This window comes from Myxine glutinosa, chromosome 5, assembly GCF_964187855.1.
Source record: "Myxine glutinosa chromosome 5, kmMyxGlut1.1, whole genome shotgun sequence".
NCBI classification, from domain to species: Eukaryota; Metazoa; Chordata; class Myxini; order Myxiniformes; family Myxinidae; genus Myxine; species Myxine glutinosa.
The window spans coordinates 13,837,711-13,850,146 of NC_136265.1; the positions used below are offsets into that span (position 1 = coordinate 13,837,711).

The 12,436-nt window shown below is 46.0% G+C and overlaps 1 protein-coding gene across 5 annotated transcripts in view; it reads right to left on the minus strand.

Annotated features, from left to right (window-relative positions):
- Positions 1–12,436, minus strand: part of CRAMP1 (cramped chromatin regulator 1) — an 87,478-nt gene that overhangs the window by 42,479 nt on the left and 32,563 nt on the right. The window lies entirely within an intron of this gene.

Consider the following 12,436-nt stretch of genomic DNA (forward strand, 5'->3'; position numbering starts at 1 on the left):
GCCAAGTTGTCCGCAGACTCTATTGTATTCTGAAAGCTCTCAGTGTTGTGAAGGTTCCCAGTATTCTGCCTGCAATTTGCTACAATGTCTTACCATCACTCGTCATGCCAGTTAATGTTGTTCAATATTTATATTTTCACTTTTTAATTAGTTTGTACAGTGTCAAAGCACTGCAGCATTTTTTTAATTCATCATTTATAACATAATTATACAAGCATCATTCCTAACTTGGTGACTTTTGTTATTATGCGTCAAGAATAGTATGTAATCAGTACGTATCTCAGGATTGCATTTTCACTCACCTGCACTTTCATCTGGTGAGTTTATGCGATAGAGCAGTGTCCGTAGGTAAGTCAGTCCGTCAGTGAGTAAGTCTGTAAACACTTCAGTCATTATCGCTTGAACCAAACACACGATTTGAAAGAAACTTGGTCATAAGCTTCATATCTGATGCCTAACGAAGACTGCATCAAAACGATAACGATTGACTGCATCAAAATCTGCGCTCATTATTAACAGGTTGAAATCAGGCCGAAAACGCAAAAAAAAAAAAAAAAAAAAATCTGCCCTAACCTACAGGGGGCGGTGCATCAACAGCACAGTCATACCCTCAGCAAAAAACATGACCTGTAATCTGTAAAAACACGACATGTAACCTGTAAAAACATGATGCGTAACCTGTAAAAACATAACCTGTAACCTGCAAAGCCTTGACCTGTAAACATTAAAAAAAACATGACCAGTAACCTGTAAAAACAACCTGCAACCTGTAAAAACATAACCTGTAAAAACATGACCTGTAAAAACAACCTGTAAAAACATGACTTGTAAAAACATGACTTGTAAAAACATGACATGGAAAAACATGACCTGCAACCTGTAAAAACATAACCTCTAACCTGTAAAAACATTACCTGTAACCTGTAAAAACATGACATGTAAACATATATCGCTGTAATCAGCGATTCAAGAGGGCTTCCATTCACATTCAACCAATCACATGATCAGATTCTGTGCATAAACAAAATTTAGATTTTTTTTTTATGTCATCGATGACTTGCTCCTGATCCAGGTGAGCTTCAGGATCCATGGTCCTATTTTTATGCCTTCGCCGATGAAGTCGTCGGAGGCATTATGTTTTCAGGTTCTCCGTCCGGCCGGCTGTCCGTCCGTGCGTCCGTCCGAGGTTTTTCGTTACCGCGATAACGAGAGACCGCGGGTTCCTCGGGCGAGTGAAGCGTACTTCGAGCTCTCCACGGCATCGAAGTTTAAGTGTTTTCCCATTCTTGTCTTTGTCAAATTTCCACTGGTTATTTTGCTGTGTACATGTTATTGTGTGTTTCTGGTTGGTATTGGTTTGTAATTCGTACAAACTTGTGTGTAGTTAATCGTTTTCTGGGTCGTACCTCGTGCGCGGCCTGGTAACTTGGGGCTTCCCTCCCCCCGTCGGTGTTTTGTCGATTTGGATTCTTTCCTTCACTGTATTGCTTGTTTCTTTTATTTTATTTTCTCCCACTCACCTCACCTCCCAAGACAAAGAATTCTATATTGATTCTTTCTCTCCTCCCGGACACGTTGCTTGTTCGCTCTCCTCCTCCGCTCCTCGTCTCGACTTGTGCCCCGCCCCCTGTATCTCGTTTTTCTTCCGCCTCTGCTCCTTCTTTCTCAAATCCACGTTCTCGCTTGGAGACTTTTCCCAGATTGTTTTTCATGGTTTTCATGGTTCTGTTTGGATATTGTTGGAATATGTTTAAACCGCAGCCGTGATGCTGACGCCCCCCCCCCCCCCGCCCCGCCCCGAATTCCCATGTTTTAAACGTTTCCCAGTGTGTACCCTCGTCAGAATAGGTACACCGTATCCCTGCGTGTCGTAAGAGACGACTAAGAGGGTTGGCGTCAGGAAGGGCATCCGGCCATAAAAACATTGCCTCAAAAAAGAGAACCATGACAATTACAACTACATATGGGCAGGGTGCAGCCCGAAGTGGAGATCGGTTTCTGAGGTTTGGGACATGGAATGTAGGGACAATGACAGGGAGATCAGGAGAAGTGGTGGAAGTATTGGTCAGAAGAAGAGTGGACATATGTTGTGTGCAAGAGACGAGATGGAAGGGAAGTGGTGTGAGAATGGTGAAGGGTAGGCAGGGACAGAAATACAAGTTTGTGTGGCAAGAGTGCCCGGAGGGCGTGAATGGTGTTGGTGTCCTGTTTTCTGAGGAGTTTGTAGACAGTGTGGTGAGTGTGACTAGAGTGAGTGATAGGTTGATGATGGTGAAAATTATGATTGGAAAGCTCTTGGTGAACGTCATCTCGGGATATGCTCCGCAGGTTGGTCGAAGCAATGAAGAGAAGGACAAGTTCTGGTGTGCGATAAAGAAGCTGATGGAAAACGTGAAAGATGAGGAAGTTGTTGTGGTGGGAGGATACCTAAATGGACATGCGGGAAGGAGTATGGATGGTTTTGAGGGAGTTCATGGGGGTTACGGATATGGTGTAAGAAATGGAGAAGGTGAAAGGATTTTGGAGTTTGCTGATGGAGCTGATTTGTTGATTTGTAATACTCAGTTCCAGAAAGAGGATAATAAGCTTGTTACATACACGTCAGGTGGGTCGACGACAACCGTTGACTACCTGATGGTGCGTAGGCGAGATAGGGGGCACCTCCGGGACACAAAGGTGATCCCGGGGGAGGAGGCTGTTTCTCAGCACCACTTGGTTGTCTGCGACATAAGGGTGAAAGGTGCGAGGAGAGCGCGGCGGGTGAAGTACCAACCAAGAATGTAGGTGTGGAGGTTGAAAGAGGTGACAGTAAGGGAGGCATTAAAAGAGAGGCTGAGTAGGGTAGAGGATGATGTGGTTGAGCTTGAAAGTGGTTGGATGTCAACGAAAGCTAGTCTGTTGGGAGCCGTTGGTGAGGTATGTGGATGGACAAAAGGACCACCGAGGCACTCGGAAACATGGTGGTGGGATGATGAAGTTGGAAAGAGGATTGACGAGAAGAGGAAGAAGTTCAAGGAGTGGCAGAAGGCGAAGGGTACGGGAGCAGAAACAGCAGAGCATGAAAGTTATAAGGCAGCCAGGAAGGCTGCAAAGAAAGAGGTAGCAAAGGCGCAGGAGGCATGTAGGAAAATGTTCGGAGAACGCTTGGATTTGGAAGAGGGTCAGAAAGCAGTATTCAGGATTGCAAAGCACATAGCGAAAGAGAGGGGTGATGTGATGGGGGTGAGTTGCTTGAAGGATGAAGTGGGACAAATCGTTGTCGACCCAGATGGAATTAAAGGAAGATGGAAAAGATATATGGAAATGCTGTTGAATACAGAGAATGAATGGGATGGCAACATAGAGAGTAACCCAGTTTTAGGACCGGCAGAGAAGATAACTGAGAAGGAAGTTGAGGAAGCGATAAAAGCAATGAAGAGTGGAAAAGCGGGAGGGCCGACGGGAGTTGTGGGAGATATGTTGAAGGCAGCAGGAAGTTGGGGTGTGAAGAGAATGACAGAGATCTGTAATCTGGTGGTGAAAGAAGGCCGCATTCCAGTGGATGGAAACTGAGTACCCTCGTCCCTCTATACAAGGGGAAAGGTGACCCTCTGGAGTGTGGCTCGTACCGAGCGATAAAGTTATTGGAGCATGGAATGAAGGTATTGGAAAGGGTGTTGGAGAGGAGGATAAGGAAGAAAGTGAAGATCGACGAAATGCAGTTTGGATTTATGCCAGGAAGAGGAACGACAGATGCGCTTTTCATTGTGAGGCAGTTGCAGGAGAAGTACATGGAGAAGAGGAAGAAGTTGTTTTTTGGGTTTGTTGATCTGGAGAAAGCATTCGATAGGGTTCCACGCAAAGTATTGACACGGGCATTGAGGAAGTTAGGAGTGGAGGAATGGTTGATCAGAGTAGTGATGGCAATGTACAAAAGAGCACGCACAGCTGTAAGGACGAAGGACGGGAACAGTGGTGAGTTTGAGGTGAAGGTGGGAGTGCATCAGGGGTCGGTACTAAGTCCACTACTATTTGTAGCTGTGATGGAGGTGCTGGCTCAGAACGTAAAGGAGGGTTTACCGTGGGAGTTGTTGTATGCAGATGATCTGGTGTTGATTGTGGAAAGTATGGATGGACTGAAGGAAAAGATGAACAAGTGGAAGGAATGTATGGAGACAAAAGGTCTGAAGGTGAATATCGGAAAGACGAAGGTGATGGCAAGTGGTAAAGCATGTGGTGAGGTGGAAAGAACTGGGAAGTGGCCGTGTGCTGTGTGCAGGAAGGGTGTCGGAGTGAACTCCATTCAATGTACAATGTGCGCTGAGTGGGTTCATCAAAAATGTAGTGGTCTGAGAGGGTCATTTACCAGTGTGGCAGCTACATTCAAATGTAAGGTGTGCACAGAGGGAGCTGCAGATGGAGGAAATGTTGAGTTGGATCTTGGAGACGGCGTGAAGCTGGAAGGTGTGAAAACATTTTGCTACCTCGGAGACATGCTGAATGGAGAAGGTGGATCAGACTCGGCAACGGTTGCTCGAGTGAGATGTGCATGGAAGAAGTTTCGGGAACTGAGTGGCGTGCTGATGAGGAGGAGAGTGTCGCTGAAGCTGAAGGGAAAGGTGTATGCTGCATGTGTGAGAAGTGTTATGATTTATGGGAGCGAGACATGGGTAATGAATGTAGAGCAGCAACGAAGGCTGGAAAGGGTGGAAATGCGAATGGTTCGATGGATGTGCGGAGTATCGTTGAGAGAGAGGAAGACAAATGATGAATTGCGAAAGATGATGGGAATATTGCCTGTGATTGATGCTGTGAAGAGGAACAGGTTGAGATGGTTTGGTCATGTGTTGAGGAAGGATGAAAGTGACTGGTTGAGAAGAGTGATGGAAATTAATGTAGAAGGAAGTAGAGGACGGGGAAGACCGAGAAAGACTTGGCTAAAGATGGTGGAAGAAGAAATGCGGGCAAGGGGGTTAACAAGGAGAGATGCAGAAAATAGGGCAAAATGGAGAAGATTGTCATGGGGACCGCAAGGCTAACCCCCGCTCTAGCAGGGAAAATGGCCTTAAAATGCATGTTGTTGTTGTTGTTGTTGTTGATAACTAGAGAACGGCTGAAGGAATCCTAGTCTAACTTGGTGCAGGTATGTATAAATGAGGTAAAGATGAACTGATTCGATCTTGGGGTCAAGAGGTGTAAGGTCAAACGTCAGACGTCCCGTCAGGTAAAAATTCTGTTCCCGAGCTAATTTGTGAGCCAGTCATGGGATTTTCACCAAAGTTGGTATAATTATACATTACGATGCAAAGATAAACAGATTCGATTTTGGGGTCAATATGTCAAAGATCATGTTAAGTCACAATTACTTCGTTACCGCGACAACTTAACCGCTGAATAGATCTTTGTCAAACTTGGTGCAGGTATGTATAATGAAGTAAAGATGAACTGACTAGATATTTGGGTCAAGAGGTCAAAGGTCAGAGGTCATGTTAAGTAAAAAATATATTGCAACGCCAACTCGTAAACCAGTGATAGGATTTTGAACAAACTTGGTATAGGTATTAGGTATACCATACATATGATGCAAAGATGAACTGATTATACTTTGGAGTGAACAGGTCAAAGGTCAGAGGTCATGTTAAGTAAAGTTTATGTTGCCACGCCAACTTGTAAACAAGTGATGGGAATTTGAGCAAATTTGGTATTTTTTGTTTGTTTGTTTGTTTTCGTACACAGAATCGAGGCTCGTGTAAGAAATAACACATTGAACATGAAAACATGCACAGACACATAAAACATACAATGAAGGGAACAGGAGACAAGAGGGGGAGAGAGAGGGAAGCACACAAGCACAACAACAGTAGAGAACAGGGACATCGGTAGATCTGTGGAAGGAGGAGGGCTGGGGGAGGAGGAGTACACCATAAAGCAAATGAACACTTCTAGGAATTTCAGGAAAGAAGTTGGGGCTTTGCAGAGCTGGGTGCCAGACCGTATCGAAGGCACGTGATATTTCAAGGGAGAAGGCTCTGATTTCCTCTTTGGCGTTGAGGACCTCCATCCATTGTAGAGACAGCAGAAGCAGTATGTCCAGAGTAGAATGACCTGGTCTGAATCCAAATTGATCATCTGAGTTCAAGCCATTGGAGAAGAGGAAGGATTTGATGTCAGAAGCGATGATGGATTCCATGACCTTGCTGATTATTGGAAGCAGGCCGATTGGTCTGTCGCTGCAAGGATCTGTTTTTGCACCTTTGTGTGGAAAGAGGTAATGTTGGCTGATTTCCAAGCAGATGGCAGATGACCTTGAGCAAAAGAGAGGGTGAAGAGAACAGAGAGAGGGTGAGACAGAGCGGCAGAGCAGGATTGTAGAACCCATGGGCTGATGCCGTCTGGTCAAGTTGCAGAATCAGAGTCGAGGTTTGACAGAAACTTATCCACCTTGTCAGGAGAGAAGGACACAGAGTCTAGGAGCAGCTGGGTTCTACTGGGTAAGGCGAGTAAAGACAGAGATGGGTTTAGGACATAAGATTTTGAGGCAAACACAGAGTTGAGGCATTCAGCTTTGTCACATGTGGTGTCACCTGTGAAGCCGTTTGAGGTAAGGGAGGGGATGGAGGAGGAACAAACACCAGAAACAGATTTGACCAGATGCCACCAGGATTTGGAGGAGGGAGACAGGTTTGAGAGTTCAGTCTTGAGAGTCTTGAGAGTCGAGAGATATTGTTTCCTGGCTCTCCTGAGGGTGGACACACACTTGTTCCAAGAGGCGAAGGCAAGTTGTTTCAGAGCAACTGCCTCACCACAAGATTCCCAGTGTACCATGGACGGGAGGAAGGGTATGACAACTGAAGACAAGATGGGATAAATCTGTGCATGAGAGAGAGCAATTTACTTTGGAAGAATTCCCAGGAAGAGTTGATATCAGAGGCAGTTGAGATGGGAGACCAGTCAAGATGATTGATGGCTGCTTGAAGACTGTGCCAGTCGGCCTGAATGAAATGCCAGACTCATCGACACTGAGGAGGCTCTCTGAGAACAGCCAGAGAGATGTCCACTTTAACAAGCAAATGATCAAGGAACCGATTGAAGGAGAAGAGCAGCAGACATTTGAAGTTTGTCATAACCAAGTCTAGAAGAGAAGATGCTCCGTTGACTGAGATCAGGGTCGGAAAATTGACAGATTGGATCAGTGTTGTTAACAGATCAGATCAAATTAACATGTCTTTCAATCCTGACAAATCCCACACTCTTACTATGTCTCTCCGAAAAGACCGACTGGAAAACCCTCCCATCTACTTTCTCAACAATCCTCTCCAAGAAGTTCTGTCGCTCAAGCTTTTGGGTCTCAATATCTGCCATGATCTTTCTTGGGATAACCACATTTCCAAGCTGGCCTCCAAAGCCAGTCGCCGACTGGGCATCCTCTGTCGTGCGAAGTCCTTCCTTGGCACACCTGAGCTCCTCACCACATACAAGGCTTTCATCCGCAGCTCAATGGAATACTGTTCCCCCCTCTGGGCCGGTGTTCCTGCCTCACACCTAGCTCGGCTTCACGCTGTTGAAACCAAATCTTTCAGAATCATTGGAATCTCCTGCGATGAAACTAACTCCGAGGGCCTTTCACTCACTCACCGCAGGCAGGTTGGTGGTCTTTCTGTCTTCTACCGACTCCTCTCCGGCCTTGCTCCCGCAGCTCTCTCTGTGCTCTGTCCCCCTAATATTCCTACAGGTCGCACAAGATCTGCCAGCAACCCTCTTAAGGTTAAACTGCCAAAATCTAGGCTCTCTGCTCACCTTCACTCTTTCATTCCCCTTTTCTCCCACCTCTGGAACAAACTCCCCCACTCCCTTCAATCCCACTCCTCCCTCCAAGTCTTTAAAACAGCTGTTCACCACCATCTCTTATCTTCCCCCATCCAAAACCTCGATCTTTTCTACCCCCGCTAATTCACCCCAGATACTTTTTTTTTGAAATTCCAACTTCTTTCCTGGAAGTCCTTGCAGTGTTGATGTGTTTTATACCTCTCCCACCTCCCCCTCCCACATTCCTCTCGATGTCCTTGCTCTCAAATGTTGTGTTTTTGTCCTTCCCCCTCTCTCACCATCTTGTGTTCCACTCCCCTTATTTTGTTTTATGTGTCGGTTGCCTTTTTGTGTGATTAATGTTCGATCTTTCACGAGCCTCGATCTTGTATACAAAAAAAAAGAAAAAAAAGAAATAAAAGAAGTCCCAGTTGGTCGCAGAAGTCCTTTGCTGAGGTGCCGTGGCTGAAGAAAGAGGTACCCACACCCAGCCAGCTGGCATGACAGTTGAAGTTGCCACATATGTGGAAGAGAGAGTTGGGATGAGTGGATAGAAGTTGGTCCATGTTGTCAGACAGCAAGATGTAAATTGAGTCATCACTGTTTGGAGGACGGTACAACACACATATGAACAAAAGGTGGGAGCGAAGGGGAAGCCGAAGCCAGAGGTACTCCTGGGGGTGTGGTGGAGAGAGTGCAGGGCGAGTGAGGAAGAGAGTTTTTGATAAAGATAGCAACCCCACCACCAGGTAGAGGCTCAGGTCTATCATACTGTTACGTGCTCCTCCCCGACCCCCTGGTCACGGTGTACCTCCGAGCCCCGAGAGGAGTCACGGCAGAAAAATGTGTTATTCTGTATGTCAAAGATCAAGGGAGAAGCCACCCCAATTGTTACTCACAAACAAATAGTGTATTAAGATTGTTCGGGTTAGGTACCATCAGTGCCTAATGGTACTGAGGGAGTACAAGAATAACAGTACAACAACAATAGTATTCAAAAGTACAATCAATATGTCCTATGATGGTACCATCAGTTTTGTAATATTTAACTCACTGTGCTCCAAGTGAGTGAAACACGAACATTCCCCAATGTCTCTTATTCCCGGCTTCGAGCCAAAATTGATTCGCTCCAGCGATCGCCAGAACGAGGTGCAATCGAGACCAGAATCCCGTGCGGATGGCAAATACAGTCACACAGCCGAAGCTGCACAAAGGCGCCCTCAAGGCACCTGGGAAATCCAAAGGCGCCCTCCAGGCGACTGAGAGATCACACCCTCGAGTATGGACGAATTAACCTTCAACAAGCCACGTCACACACACGCCCCAGATCGACGTCTGAATGCGGTGGAGATGGTCGAAAAGAGACGAAACCGCGAGCGAAGCACAAGTCCTGCGCGAGTCAAAATGGCCGACGACCCGGTCTCGTGGCGCACGGCACGGCGACGATTCTCATCTGAATCGATCGCAAAACCTGACACGCAGGTTGACCGGTCACAGCGATGACAACTCTGTCGTAGGAATCCCTTTCCCGGAAAACTGAAAGTTCGCTCGTGACTCTGGCTCGCCAACGTTTGCTCCAGACCAAGCAGCCGCTATGCTTCTTGTCCGACCTCTCTCGCTCCGCCCTCTTTTTCTCCCTCTTCTTCCTCTTCGTCGTCCGGTTCCCGATCCAGTTTCCTGTTTCTTTTGCCATTAACTTTTTTACCTTTTGAAAACAGTTCATGGACAACAAACCTTTTGAAAACAATAATAGTACATGGAATCAGAAATATTTACAGTGGATGCAAACCACCACAACGGAAGTGACGAATCCGTAACACATACCGGAGGGAGTAACCAGGAAGAGATATTAAGGAATCAGAGACATCTTGAAGGAGGAAAGTTTCTGTTAAGCAGATTATGTCTGGTTTGTCAGAATCAACCTGTATGGAGAGATCAATCAGGTTTGAGCGAAGGCCCTGGATGTTTGAGGTCCATACCATTAAGGAAGAGGGAGGGGGAGCATCGGGTACAGGACAGGGGAGGGGAGGAGTAGGGTAAGATGAGGGATGAAAGGGGGAGGTAGGGAGGGTTGTTGATAGTATGTCAGAGATTGCAGAAGAGCTAGGAGAAAGGGAAGGATGAGGACAAAATGTTTGATGGTGATGGGATGAGGCACACAGTGAGGAGGTGTTTGAGGCAGGACAGAGCAAAGCAGAAGGTTGGAGTAGGTGGAGGGATGAGATGGAAGGGGGAGAAAGTGGGGAGGAGGCAGCTTTGAGGAGGAGTGGGAAGAGGGGAGAAGTGGAGAAAGATGGTCTTTTTGGGGGGGGGGGGGGGGGAGATTAGAAGGGGAGAGGTGAGGGGGGAGATTTGAAGGGGAGGGGTGAGGGGAAGTTTTGAAGGGGAGTTTTGAAGGGGAGCAGGGAGAAGGGAGATTAGAAGGGAAGGGGCAAGGGGGGAGATTAGAAGGGAAGGGGCAAGGGGGGAGATTTGGAGGGGAGGGACGAGGGGGGAGTTTAGGAGGGGAGGGGCAAGGGGGAGCGTTTAAGAGGGGAGGGGCGAGGGGGGGAGAATTGAAAGGGAGGGGTGAGGGGGTAGTTTATGAGGGTAGGGGTGAGGGGTGAGGGGGGAGTTTAGGATGGGAGGTGAGAGGAGGGAGTTTAGAAAGTGGACGATTAATGACAAACAAGCTTTTATTACAAACTGGGTTTATTGTGATTTTCAAGTCAGAGATCCGTTTGAAAATGTTAGAGGAGGGGTGGAATGGAGGTGAGTTTCGAGAATGTAGAGAGGAAGAACTGTAAGAAATTGATTTTTTTTTTTAATGGAATGATTTGATGAGGAAATTGAAAAAGCCTTTTAAGTTGGAAGAACAGCACGTTGTAATACACCACTGATTAAAACACTGCAGGGGAAGGTTTGAACATATTTAAATAATATTTAAACAAAACCGTGAAAAACAATCTGGAAAAAGTCCATGAAGTGAAGGCGTGGATCTGAGAAAGAAGGAGAAAGGGTTGAATGAGTATGGTAGAAACTAGAATTGGAAAGGTGAGTATTGGCTGGAGAGGCAGAAGAAAAAGGAGATAAAGGCGGCGCGGCAAGACAACACGCACATGGTCATGGGCGGGGACTGCGAGGGGAGAAGGAAAATAAAATATATATATATATATTTGTATTTACAACGTTAGACAAAGGGTAAGATGTTCGGGGGAGAAAAGAAAGTCAACGAAAAAAGCAATACAGCGAAGGAAAGAACTTAAATTTACAAAATACCGACAGGGGGAGGGAGCCTCGAGGGACCAGGTCGCGCACGCGGCGCGAACAAAAAAACGACTAATTACACACAAATTTGCATGAATTACAAACCAAAACGAACTAGAAACACACAGTAAACACACAAACACACACACACACACACCTCCCTCCAGGTTTTTAAAACAGCTGTTCACCACCATCTCTTATCTTCCCCCATCCAAAACCTTGATCTTTCCTACCCCCGCTAATTTCACCCCATATCCAATTTTTTGAAATACCAACTTCTTTCGTGGAAGTCCTTGGTGTCCTTGTTTGTACTTCTCCCACCCCCCCCCCCCCCCCTTCCCATGCCGCCTCCCCCCAAGCCCTCTCCCTCCCACACATTCCCGATGTCCCTGCTCTCAAATGTTGTGTTTGTGTGCTTCCGCTTCTCGCCCCATCTTGTCTACCGCTCCGCTTTTTATGTACTTTGTTTGTTTGTCTATTTGATTTGTTTGTGTGATAAATGTTAGCTCTTTCACGAGCCTCGATTATGTATACAAACAAACAAAAAAAAAACACAGGAAAATAACCAGTGGAAATTTGACAAAGACACGAATGGGAAAATACTTAACTTTGATGACGTGGAGAGCTCGAAGGACGCTTCCTCGCCGGAGAAACCAGAAGCGGAAGTCCACGTATACGCATATATGATGCAAAGATGAACCGATTGGTTCATGGCATCAGGAGCTCAAAGGTCAGAGGTCATGTCAGGTAAAAATGTGATAACTTGAGAACAGCTGAATGGATTTAAGTCAAACTTGGTACAAGTATTATAATGATGTCATAATGTGGGCGGAGGCATATCGGTCGACGTCGTGACGTCGAAGAGTGTCGTTCTAGTTTACCTATCGGCTGGGACTGTCTCTCAGACCTTCAAACTCGAACTTCTTGCCAAGAGTTTCAATAACAATCCGTATCTAACAGTCCACTGGAACCTTCAGAAAGGCTTTAACGAACATGTTTAAAGAAGGCTGAAATGTGGGAAAATTACATTTTTGGGTGGGGGTTATATTCCAGTGCTTTTCACAGGTTTCCCCTTTTAAGATCCCTAAATAATTCTTGTTTGTGATATAGGACATATTTAGGAGAATAAACAGCAGATATACTTTTTGTTGCAATTCATTCGAGGTTGACAAAAGATTTGGTTCAAGGTTGACAAGTACATTTATTGCTTCATGGTGTATTTATAACCTCCGCCACCGAAGGTGGATGGTGGTTATGTTTTCACCCCTGTCTGTCTGTCTGTGAACAGGATATCTCAAAAAGTTGTGGACGGATTCGGACGAAATTTGGCAGAGAGCTTGTGTGTGACACAGACGAAATGATTAGATTTAGGTGGAGATCCGAATCCAGCTTGTATAATTTTTTC